We start from the raw sequence: 12,584 nt of genomic DNA, 5'->3' as shown, positions 1-12,584 counted from the left end.
TCAGTAAATATTTAAACATTATATTCCTATTTACATGAAACACTGCAGCACTATCGGGGAGCCTGAAAATCCCGCGGAACTTACGAACTGCTGTTGGTGATATTGTATCAAATTCATCGCGTGGGCTACGTGCTTGATGATGTGAAATTTTTCCAGTTCACTTTAACACAGAGACTGTTGTATGGAGTTTCTTTTCAACGTTCTCCACTTCTTTTTAAGCTTCCCATGTTATGCTTTATTATTCACTGTTTTGACCCGCACACATTAAAAAAATTAAAAAAAAGGAGAAGAGGGAGGCTGCGAAGCATGCAGTTCATGAGGAGGTAAGGTTGGTGTCGTCTGCAGCAACTAACATTGATCCGAAAGCAGCATAAGCTCTACATGGACTATCTCGAAAGTGGCGAAGGACAATTATGGCACAAGCGTCATTTTTCCCCTTCTCTGTTCCATTTGCGAACGGCGGTTAACATCCGAGCGAGCTCTAATTTACTTTATATTCTCGTCGTGGTCACTTTACGAGACTTTCCTTGTAACGTAAGCTTTTGGAATGTCAACAGTAAGCTCTTCATGACGCACAACCCCTTTCTTGTAGAGTCTGCCATTGGGATTTGTTGAACATCTCGGTAACGTTCTCGAGCCGACTGAACGGCACAATGACTAAACGTACCGGTCTTAGTTGGATGTTCTCTCTCTCTCCTATTTATCCCAGACTGACATGACAAGCAATACTCAAAAATCGGCTGAACACGCGTTTCGTAAGCTACTTCTTTCGTGCATGAACTAGATTTCCTTAAGATTACACCAATGACTCTCAGCTTGGCATCTGCTTTTCCTATAACTACTTTTATGTGGCCGTTTTACTTTAGGAGCCAAACGGCCTTGTCTCAGTGGTAACACCGGATCCAGTCGTATCACCGAAGTGCAGCGTTGTCGGGCTTGGCTAGCACTTGGATGGGTCATCGTCTGGGTCTGCAGAGTGCTGTTGGCAAGCGCGGTGCAATCAGCCCTTGTGTGGCCAACTGAGAAGCTACTTGGTTGAGAAGTAGCGGCTCCGGTCACGAAAACTGACAACGGCCGGGAGAGCGGCGTGCTGACAACATGCCACTCCGTACCCGCATCCGGGGACGCCTAAGGGCTGAGGATGACACGACGGCCTTCAAGGCCTGTTTGGTCGGTGTTTGTTTGGTTTACTTTAGGACGCTTCAGACGGTTACCTCTGGGTATTTTATGATTGTTACTGCTTCCAGTGATTTACTGCTAAGAGCGTAATCCAACAGGAATGAATATCTTAACCTATTTATGCGCAATAAGTTACATTTATTTATTTATTTGAAGGCAGGCCCTGCATTAATTTTCAATACTCTGCAGGTCTTCCTAGATTTTGCTACATACTTCTGGCGTTGCAAACTCCGTATCGATAACAGCATCGTCTACGAACTGCCTCATTGAGCCTACGCCGTTGTTCAATAGATCATTAGTTTGTATTGTAAAAAGTAATGATCCAAAAGTAACGATCCTGTAACACATTGTGGGGTACTCCGTAAATTACCGTTACGTCTGTTGATTTCGTCCCTTTAAGAACTTATTGAGTTCTGTCTGCAACGTGCTGAATCGTGTCGTAAACTAGTAGAACACGATCTACATTTACATGATAACACTGCAGTTCACAATTAGGTGTTTGGCAGAGGGTTCGTAGAAACACTTTCAGTCTATTTCTATATCGTTTCACTCTCGTGTAGCACATGGGGAAAATGAGCATCTAAATATTTCCGAGCGAGTTCTGATTAATTTCGTGTCGAGAGTCATTTCATCATAAATAGGTGGGAAGTCAACAAAATATTTTAGCTTTCGGAGGGGAAAGCTGGCGACTGGAAACGTATGAAAAGATATAGACGCAAAGAAAAACACCGTTATTTAAACGAGGAAATTATTAGTGAAAGTTTTGATGGAAGGAGAGGAGTTTGTATAGGGGGTCGGAGAGTTGAGTGTCTAAGATTTGCAGACGACATGGTAGTGATTGCAGAGAGTGCAACAGAGATGGAACAAATGTTAGATGATCTAAACACAAAATTAGAAGAATATGGAATGAAGATTAACAAGAAGAAAACGAAAGGCATGGTAATCGGAGGAAAGGAGGAAAAATGCCGTATGAAAAGAGGGGGAGAAGAAATAGAGCAAGTGAATAACTTCAATGACTTGGGTAGTGTAATAATGGATGGTATGTATTGCTGAACAGAAATTAGGAAATGAATTGCAATGGAAGAGAAGGATTCAAGAGGAAACAGAAATTACTTTGTGGACCACTAAACAAAGATCTGAGGAAAAGACTTGCCAAATGTTACATCTAGAGCGTTGCACTATATGGTGCGGAGACCTGGACATTGAGGAAGGAAGATGGACGAAGATTGGAGGTACTAGAGATGTGGATATGGAGAAGAATGGAAAAAGTGAAATAGGAAGACCGAGTAAGGAATGAAGAAGTATTAAGAAGAGTTGGAGAAGAAAGAAACATGCTGAAAGTCATCAGAAAGAGAAAATGGAACTGGATTGGACTGTTTATTGAAGGAAGGAATAGAAGGAATGGTGGAGGGAAAAAGGGGAAGAGGAAAAAAAAGATATGAAATGCTGGACAATATCAAAGGAGGGAAATATTCATAAATGAAAAGACTGGCTACAGACAGAAAAATAGAAGAGGCTTAACCCATGACAAGACCTGCCGTAAGGCAGAATACCATACACTACTACTAAACGATTAGCGTACCAGGTCGCGTACCGTATTCGTTGACACTCTCCCCCCTACTTCGTGGAAGTATAAAACGAGTTGCCCTTCTTCAAACGTTCTGTTAAGCGTCCCATACTAAGCAGCAATACTCCAGAATAGAAAGTCAAGCGTGAAGTAGCCAGTCTGACTGCCAGGTTTGTTGCAATTTCTGAATGTTCTGCGAATAAATCGCAATCTTTAATTCATGTTCCCCAGAGCATTTTCTATTTGATAGTTGCAATTTATGTTGTTCATAACTGTAATCCCTAATTGTTCACTAAATCAGATATCACAGATCGGTGGAAGGTTTCGAGTGTCGCTAAACGCTGGAGTATTTGAGAGCGCCGACAGCGCAGGACAATGTACGTGGGCGCATCGACACGTGTGACCTGTGTTAACGATTTGCAAGCCGCGTGACGGTTTCCGGGTCTTGCACCTCGATATGCTGCCTACAGGCCACTCACGTCTTACACCGCCAGCAAATGTTAATATACGTTGAGAGTTTTAGTGTCACCTTCACATTCAGACGATGTTATCTAGTACCTTCAATTGTGGTACGATACGTCATTTTGTTTTGTAAACACAATTCGCGGTAAAAAAAATATCTATAGAAAAAGAGGTGCCGCCGTAACATATTCACTGTGGATCAGTAGTCTAAGATTCAGTTCCCGTACCTCAGCTCCTTACAGATTTTCCTTTGTGTCCATAAAATGTTACTGATCGTTCCATCTACAGCTCTACAATCGATTCCTTCGTACTTCTTAAGAAAAGTGAGCTACTGCGGAACCTAAATCTGTCTCTGTGGTCAAAATATCTGAAGGCAAACATTAACAAGAGTGTAATGTGTGTGTGTGTGTGTGTGTGTGTGTGTGTGTGTGTGTGTGTGTGTGTGAGAGAGTGTGTGTGAGAGAGAGAGAGAGAGAGAGAGAGAGAGAGAGAGAGAGTGAGATATGGGGGGGGGGGGGGGGGTCATAAAATTACAGTTATTGTTAGACTACGACTCCCAGACAACGTCTTATGTTTTTTTTTTTTTTTTTGCCGAAAACAATAAGCGGTATCGTGCTAATAGAGTCAAACAATTGGCTTTAGTGATAGGAACTTTCGTTCACATGCATTTCGCAGCTAGTCGATATTGCCGCAATGTAAGGACTACTAAGACGTTTTCACCGATTCAGTGTCAACTATGAAAGCACAATTTACCTACTTGACACCACAGCAATATCGTGTCAAATGCCGTAAATACTACAATTAATTATTACAAATGAAAGCAAAAAGCAAACAAAGGCAGAAGCAAACTTTTAAGCGGTAGGTGCAATACTTCCGAGCAGCGTAATGTGGCACCAGGTATCGGCTATTGCACAATCCCATCGTATACACATTCACTCGGGAACGTACAAGAAAACGACGCAAGTAGTTGCGCTTTGCCATCCACTTAACCACGATTTTATAAATTATGCATTCTTTTTGTGTTAATAATCGGTATACTAGAGGTGTACTGTCTGTTTAACAGCAAACGGACGTTTCCAATTTACCTTGTAGGACAATCCGCCGACTATCTGCTGTCTTCTGGGCCAATGGAAGAGGTATTTTGAGCAGGTGCTGTCCTAGAACTCTTTGGTACTACAAAAAGTCGTTTTAGAGCCGACAAGTGCTGATAATTAAATAAAACTTTATTAGAGGAGATTCGACCCCATTTAAGTTGTATACTGGCAGTCTGGTTTGGACTTTGACATCCTTTTTATTCTAGAAATGCAGCTTCAGCTTGTCATTATGGCAGAAGGAAACAGCCACGGCTTTTCCTAAACTATTGTTCCGGTTGCTTCTGTGACTAATACTTAAATGTCCTTAGCTACGTAAATGCAAGCTGAATGAGATCTAACATTTTGACTATCAGTATTAGAGGATGGAATGAAAAAAAGTGGTGATAGTGGAAGAGTTTTCTACAAATGGTTTCTCGCGCTGGTCTCAACAGAAAAGTAAAGACCGTTACGTTCGGAAAGCTGCAAGCCTAGAAAAAAATCTATTTTTTGCAGTCTCCACCATGCTCAAGACAGACGAAACGTACGAATCCGACATACATAAAATAAAATAGTCTCTACGTCGCGGTGGGTCATTTAAATTCCGGTAAGAATTTTCATCGGACTTTTATAAAATCACTGGGTTGCACAACACGTGAAACTTAACAAAAGAGTTATATTACTCTTGTAATCAGGATGTATGTTTCTCACTGTCATTAAATTTAAGTACTTCAGTCAGTTCCTGCTTCTAGTTGGCATCATATCATATTTTCGTTACTTCGGCAATGCTTTTTCTGGTGTATGTTTCCGTCATACTGGACTGTTACACCAGAAAAATTCAGTTTACGCTGTCAAGATTAGGAATCTTTCGAAATTTATGAAGAGAAATTTACAGCAGTTATTAGCAAAAACAGTTTTGTAGCAGAATACTATCGCTGAAAGAATATTAACATAGAATCGATAATCAAGAGGCGAGAGGAAACAATGAAAACGCTAAATCGCATTATTTATTTACAAATAACGTTTCTGTCAGTATGTGTGAAACAATTAGTATAGGTAACGTGGAAATATTAAAATTCTATTACAATATCAGACTTACGGATCCGTAACTCTCATATTCATAACATACAAAATTTTCTGCCACTATTGTAGGCCATTTGAAATTGTAAATTTAAGTCTTGAACCGAAGAAATCTTTGTGTGACCGTCAATGGTAACGATATTATTCGGATACCACGCAGAATTAATTGCACATCCCCTCCCGTTCACATTCTGTTGGCATATTTTTGTCAATAAGATAGTTGACTAGTGATCTGGCTGTCATAGAGCAAGCCTCATTAGCTAAGAAAGAAAATATCCCATACATATGAGATACCATCGCTATTTGCTTCTTTTTCGTTTTAGAAGGCTGCATAGTTGAAACACCAGTTATTGTTTCTCTTTAGCAGTTTATAATTTTGATGCTTACAGAACAAGTGTTTCGAGGTGTGTACCATGATCGTAAGAATGTGCCTATAACGAAAGCTGTCGACACTTTAAGAGCAGCCTTTCCGACTACGTCGGGCAGATGGTTGTCTGAACTTCCACTACAATGTGTGAATCACAACCTTGATGCTTTCGTGCGTACATCACCAACCTGTCACAATTCGCACTGACCTTCCCGTCTCTCCACAATTCCGATTAAAATTCGCACAGATGGGAAAAATATTCAAAAGTGACGAATGAACGGCCACGATTTGGTGATTTTACTGGGATTTGTTTTATTACTTGTCATATTTTCAGTATCTGAAATGTGTGTAACTTATGCTGACGCCCGAGGTATTTAATAATACTAATGCCTACCTGACCTGTCACAAGGAGAGAGCGAGCAAAAGACCCAAATTAAATTCTAACAGATAATGACAGTCCCTACATTATTATGTGGTTCACAAGAGCTGGGCCCCACGTATAAAAGACTATGTAAATACAAACATTTGAAAAGTTCTTCGCAGTAGAGTAGATAAAATCAAGAGTAACTGTATCGGGAGAGGAAGGAAGTTACAGAAAAAGTTTTACATTTTTATGCTATTTTGAGGTGTCTGTCCAGGTTGCAAGCGACAAGTTCAAACTATGCGCCATTCTTGATACTCAAATCTGGAGCTGCATTTCCCAGGCAGTGTGATATCTACTACGCTCTCGAAACATGTCCACCTCACCGACTGAAAGCTTCTTATTGCCGTGGTTAGCACTGCGTGAATGTTCGGGTAGTGTAACAGATAACGAGTTGCCTTGCAAAAGGCAGGTTCGATTACCTGTTTGGCACTCAGTTTTAGAAGAAGATAAAATGGAAAGAACATGCTCTGAGAATGAATGAGACCGGAATTCTGAGAAGGTAAGACACCGGAACAAGCCCTTGATACCTATGGCTAAATGCAGTATTATCTGACACAGGGGCCAAAATTTAGATCACAGTTTGACCTCTCTAAACTCCTGAAATCGTTTTGGATTCACAGGCTGTCAAGGGATAAGGAAGTACAGGGATGCTCTTTGTTTATTGAGAGTAAGGAATGCATATGAGAAACCAGACAACAGAGACAAAAACATAATAAGGCCAGGCAGCATGCTCAAAGAAAAAGCATTTGTACCGCTCTCAGAGAAGCCTGCCGCCCATCCCAGCCTTGGTCACTGCGATCGAGCGGCAGCCTTCCCAGGTCACCGTCGCCATGGAAACTACCGTCACAACACTTCTGCAGTAAGGCTGGTAACCTCCATTATCAATGCTTATCTCTCCGTTCAGGATATTCTCAGCTCAAAACGTGCTGCGTATATTCTGTGCTAGCCTGCATTGTAGCACGTCAAGCGCACGCTGTCAGTCTTCTTATTGTTATTTCCGCTACTCTCGCAATAGAACAGAAAAGCTAGCATTAACAAAGAGAAAAAAATATTGGTTGAGAAATGGTATGCTGTGACTCCGAGCAAAAAGCGCGCCTCCATGACAACTGCTGAAAGCGGCACGCAAAGAAAAAATTTAAAGCACAACGCTATATATCTAATGCAAATATATATAACAAACCAGAAAGTAAAAGTTGAACTATACATACTGTAATCTGAAAGCATGCTCTCAAAACCTAAATGACTGTTTATCTGCACTATCATTACACCAGCCAACAAAAATTCAACTATTAGATTGTGCAACATGCTTAGCATGCTTTTCAGTATACGAAATGTTACATAAAAAAACACCTATGCTGACGTCAAGCACTTTATCAAAAATTTAGACACACAGATGGAATTTAAAATGTTGCTGTCTTTCATGAGAACTGTTTATAGTTTACCTGGTAGCAATCCGACTAGTATTTACTTCAAACTCGAAAAGTCGTTTCCTGACACCTATACCATCCAAATTTCAAAGATGGCAAAACTTTTAAATTTGTAGAATATATTTTCCTATATCACAACAAAGGATAAACATATCTGGAAGTAGTTATCAGTTATTCTACAAGCTATTTCAGAACACTTACCAAGTAATGGATGTCTTAGCTTAGGCCTAAGAAGGCAAAGGAAACGATCACGTAAAAGAGAGTCGCTCTACCGCCGGCACGAAACGCGTATTGTGTAAATCGGAAATTCGCTATTGCAACTTCAGCTCTACTGCGGACGCGCACAGCTAACGTTCGCGACCTGCCCGAACAGCTTCACAACACACAAGTGCTTGAATCTCTGAGCTTCTTATTCGTTGGAAACAGCCAGCGAAACCAGGAGCCCTCTACTGCTCATTGTGCGAACTACGTCACTGCCAACATCGAAAAAACTAAGAATTAGTCGCGTAGAATTTAAATAAATAACAAACGTTTAGTTTTCTAATTATTCTCCAACTTTTCTCAGCAAACTATCATAATGTTCAACTTGTAAGAGCATTAAATTAAGACGTAAACTGCTCCTCTAATGTTGAGCGTTTCGAGTCGTCAGTGGCACCTAGCGGCGTGTTTGTGAACTAAAGCACGACTGATACTCTCTGCCAGTCCAAATTTTGGCGGCAATGGTAAGGAAATAAATTTCAGAAGTTTAGGCTCAGAAAAAAGTCTTTACCCATATCCCACTCCTTCATTAACAAACATTTGTCCCCCAAAAAGCTGTTAAGAGATTCCCGTTCAATTGAAGACAAAACGAAGTTAATTCCCTTCGTTCTCTGACCGGCGAGCAATAGTATCTTCGGCCATAAAATCTATAAATTAACATTATTTATTGTAATCATTTCTCTGACTTACCTACAAATGCATTTGATGGAAGAACGGCCTGTGGCTTTATACTCTATGCAAACAAATTGTTTATACTGTGGGTCAGTAAAGCAGCAAACGTGCTACACTAAAGATGAAAGCGTCCTAAAGCATCAGTAAACTGCGATGTTACTGGTTTCTGCTTTCAGTCGTATGCAGAATTCGTTAATGAGCTACTTTTCACAATTTTGGCCACCATCACCGTTTCTCGTATTTTCTTCTGCTACAGTGCCTAGGAATAAATCGTTAAAAGTCCTATACCGTGTTAATTAATGAAAGCTCGTCTGGGTCACCTAAGCTTGCTCTTAATATAGTGGGGCACGATGTGTATAACACAGTACTCACAAAACCTCTAGTCCCAAAAAACAACTACTCAAAATGCGTAAAAGGATATTTGTTTTTGAGGTCCACTTCACGTTTGAACTATAGGCTGAAACTGTCAGTTTGGTGAATCAGTGCCGAATTTTGTAAAGTGCATTACACAGTCACTCCCCCATCCCCACATGCACCCGTTACTTGAGATAAAACTATTCGAACAGTTTGCAACTAATTAAAGCGTATTACATACCAATCGCTTTGAAGACGACGTCAGTGACTGGGCGGTTCGATATTAGGTTGTCATTTTTCCAAGATCTGCAGTTATTACATCCCAAGCCGAAGCTACAACCCTGCAAAATAAATATTATAGCAAAAAACAACAAATTCTTGAGCAACGGAACTTATAATATTTGAATGTCAAAAGTACTTACCGATATTTTCTGCTGTGAGACTTATCCTTTGGCGGGATTGTTTTCTTTGCACGTTTTTAGATCGCTGTTCGACTGGTGTCGAGAGCCGTCGAGCCTCTTCTATCAGCGCTGATGTATCGTTGAAAGGCTGCAAACAAGCAAGCTACCTACAGTGTAGCAAGGTTCCCGTTGCCTTATTGCTGAACGACGATTTGAGACGTGCCGTATCTTCTCCGTACACCGTAAGTGACCATGTAATTTAAAACTCATTGTCAGCAGAAGAACAAAACATCGCCGAGAGGAGAGTTGAAATCATAAATGTGAACGCTGGCCTTCCCAATATTAAGGGTCTGTCAGAAATTGCCGTGTTTTATGATTATTGTTATAACAGCAAGTGTTCATGTTCCAAGTAGCGCAATACGTACGATACTATAAAATTATTTCTATGGTAAGATCGCTAGGTAAACAAAGATTGAGAGCAGTCGAAACTCCCAGAAAGAGCACAGATACATCTACATACAGTGTTCGAAAGTTCCTCCACATCTGAGACGTACTACAAGTGCACATCTAAGACGTGCAAGTGCGGTGTAAGAACCTATGCTAGAGACTAAATGTTTCCCAGCTACAGGAACATGCGGCAAAACAGCATATTATACTTAGCTGGGTCTGCTAAATAAGGGAACCGTAGAGATGTGATGTGTGGGTCTGGTGATTACCATTCGTTGTTTGGAGATTCCTCCGAAGTTTGAGGCAAGAAAATTAAGCGCAATTTAATATCTTTTAAGTACGCTTGTTAAGGCTGCAATGTAAACTATCAAAAATAGGAAACTTTATCCAGAGTCTCGAGTTCAGAGTATCGTGACTGTACTCATTGTATCCCATGCTCGGAAACCAGTCTTACCAGCTTCACTTTAAACTACCGTTAATATGTTTCACAAAATATGAATGTTTACAGTTATCATCAAATTTGTCTTATTAACAGAAGATGTAAACAATGAAACTCCAAATATTAATAAGATATTAAATGGACTCTTAAGTAAGTGGTCAACATCTCAAGTACTGAAGCAGTAGATTTCCGTCTTGCAAAATGTAAGTACTACTTTTCGTATCCACGCTCCGCTGCAAACGCAGGAGATTTACTGGCCAAACTGCACACTGATTTCACGTCAGAGTCACTGGTTTCAGACATATCAGAAGGTAGTCTCTATCAACGGAAAAATAATATCCAAAGTTTTAGTATAATTTATGAGCAACTTTCCTTTACAGGTTTTCTGTTGCTTGCCTTGGTAAACAGTCTTTGAACTTTTATTCGTTCTCCCCATACTGTTCACAGTGAAATGGGAAGTGATGATACCTTGATTCGAGAACCGAGAGTTGAGAAGTAGCTACAGCACAACTCATTTGGAATGGACGGAATTCGAACGTCCACTTTGGTGAATGGTTTCCGAGCGTTCCCTAAATCGCTTAAGATGAATGCTAGAACGGCTCCAAAAACTTGCCGCACCCACATCCACACACCATTAACTCCTCTTAAAAATGAGCTAGATATATGCCTTTACTGAACTTGACGTCAACGAGACAACATCCAACGTTCCTTTTCTTGGTACCGAACAGCATCTTCCTCGTCATGTTATATTTTTTCTGTAGGATAAAAAAAAGACAAGTAGCGATAGTGGGTAAAATTATTTCCGCCATGTTTATCGGTGACCGATGATTGACTGCACTTTGTTTGAACTCATAGTTGTTAAAACTGTGATTTGGAGGTTTTGTAATCTTTTTTCGGTGCAGTGTGAAACACTATAAAGTGCTAAAGGAGACTTGTCGACAAAAATATGGAGATGGGAAAACAAAGATAACAGTACTTTTCAGTTGCTGGTGTTGTGGTACTATGGTTTGGCTTAACGACACTGTTTTCACTATATAATTTTATAAACAAATTAATTTTCGTTGCATTTGGGTTTGACAGCAGGTATAGTTGTTAGCAACAAAGACCCTCAAGAATAATAAGACTTATTGTAACTGAGCCTAATGTAAGCCCCACGCACCCGCCGCGGTGGTGGAGCAGATCACGGATGGAGTGGATGACAATATCACATACACACATGGAAGAATGATTAGCAACTAGCGTATGGCACGTATCTTCAAGACTTAAAACTCGCCCCGAGAAGATACGGACGCGTCCAAGAAAATGGCGAGCTCCTTCCATCTAGTCTTCCTGTCCAACAGTCGTATCATCAGTGCTGCCGCTACGGCAGGGGCATGTCGTATTGCCGTCAGTTTTCCAGCAGTTGCTTCTTTGTGGCCTAATAACGACTTTCATGTTTTTGGTGAGGATTAAGATGAGAAGGACCATGGATAGCCTGCTTGCCGTTTCTTCTTCGTTCACCGCACTTAAACAGTACCTTTACACTCTGTAGTAGTCTTGGTAAAGGAAAGGAAACGAATTAAATCAGGCGAAGCTGAGGGAATTACAGCGGAAAACGAGACGCTACAGGTAGAAGATGACTTTTGTTGCTTTGGTATACGGTCAGAAAAATAAGTGACGATGACTAGGGTAAAGAGGTGAAACGTCCCCTTAGAAAAATCAATTAAGACTGTGCTTAAACTGACACACAATATTTTTAGCGCAACGTAATCTGACTTTCAAAAATCCCTGACTAACATTAATCTATACCTTTCACAAATCACTTACCTCACAAAAATCTTCGTTACTCGAACTACTGCAATACAGCGAGCGCCACTACTGCCAGCTAAATAAAAGATTCAAACTACGGAAGGCACTAACTACTGATAGGCATAGTTAGCAATACGAAAACATAAACAACCTATTTACATAGCCCCAATGCTCCCCACAAAAAATTTTACAATTTTTTTTGGGCAGTGGCCAATAATGATTTGCAGTGATTTTCATACAGAGCGCTACGTAACGTTGCCAATAAGAAAACATAAACAGCCTATTTACAGATGAAATAAAAGCGTTTCTGAAAATAGAGAACTTTGTTAACATCGAATATAACTTTCAGAGTTAGGAAACCTTTCCGAACGTATTTTTCTGGAGTGTATGAAAGTGAAATGTGGACGATAAACAGTTTAGACAAGAAGAAAATTTAAGAGAACGAACTGCCTTGGTTGTAAAACTGGATTTTTTGGAACGAGATATTCACTCTGCAGTGGAGTGTATGCTGATATGAAGCTTCCTGGCAGGTTGAAAGTGTGTGCCGGACCGAGACTCGGACTCGAGCCTTCTGCCTTTCGCGCGCGCAAGTGCTCCACCGACCGCGAAAGGCAAAAGTCCCGTGTTCGAGTCTCGGTGCGGCACACAG

General features: G+C 40.6%; 1 protein-coding gene across 7 annotated transcripts in view; it reads right to left on the bottom strand.

The window, feature by feature from the left end:
* LOC126260026 (protein NDRG3) overlaps positions 1–12,584 on the bottom strand; it is a 584,669-nt gene that overhangs the window by 403,355 nt on the left and 168,730 nt on the right. For 5 of the 7 annotated variants that reach the window (XM_049957192.1, XM_049957194.1, XM_049957198.1 and 2 more), the window contains exon 1: positions 7,778–7,990. The exons of the other annotated variants lie outside the window; for them this stretch is intronic. The gene's annotated coding sequence lies outside the window, so the exon portion shown is untranslated. Of the gene's footprint in view, positions 1–7,777; positions 7,991–12,584 lie in introns of those variants that run through there. 7 annotated transcript variants of the gene reach the window in all.

This window comes from Schistocerca nitens, chromosome 5, assembly GCF_023898315.1.
Source record: "Schistocerca nitens isolate TAMUIC-IGC-003100 chromosome 5, iqSchNite1.1, whole genome shotgun sequence".
NCBI classification, from domain to species: domain Eukaryota; kingdom Metazoa; phylum Arthropoda; class Insecta; order Orthoptera; family Acrididae; genus Schistocerca; species Schistocerca nitens.
This window is presented reverse-complemented; position numbering and strand designations above follow the sequence as displayed.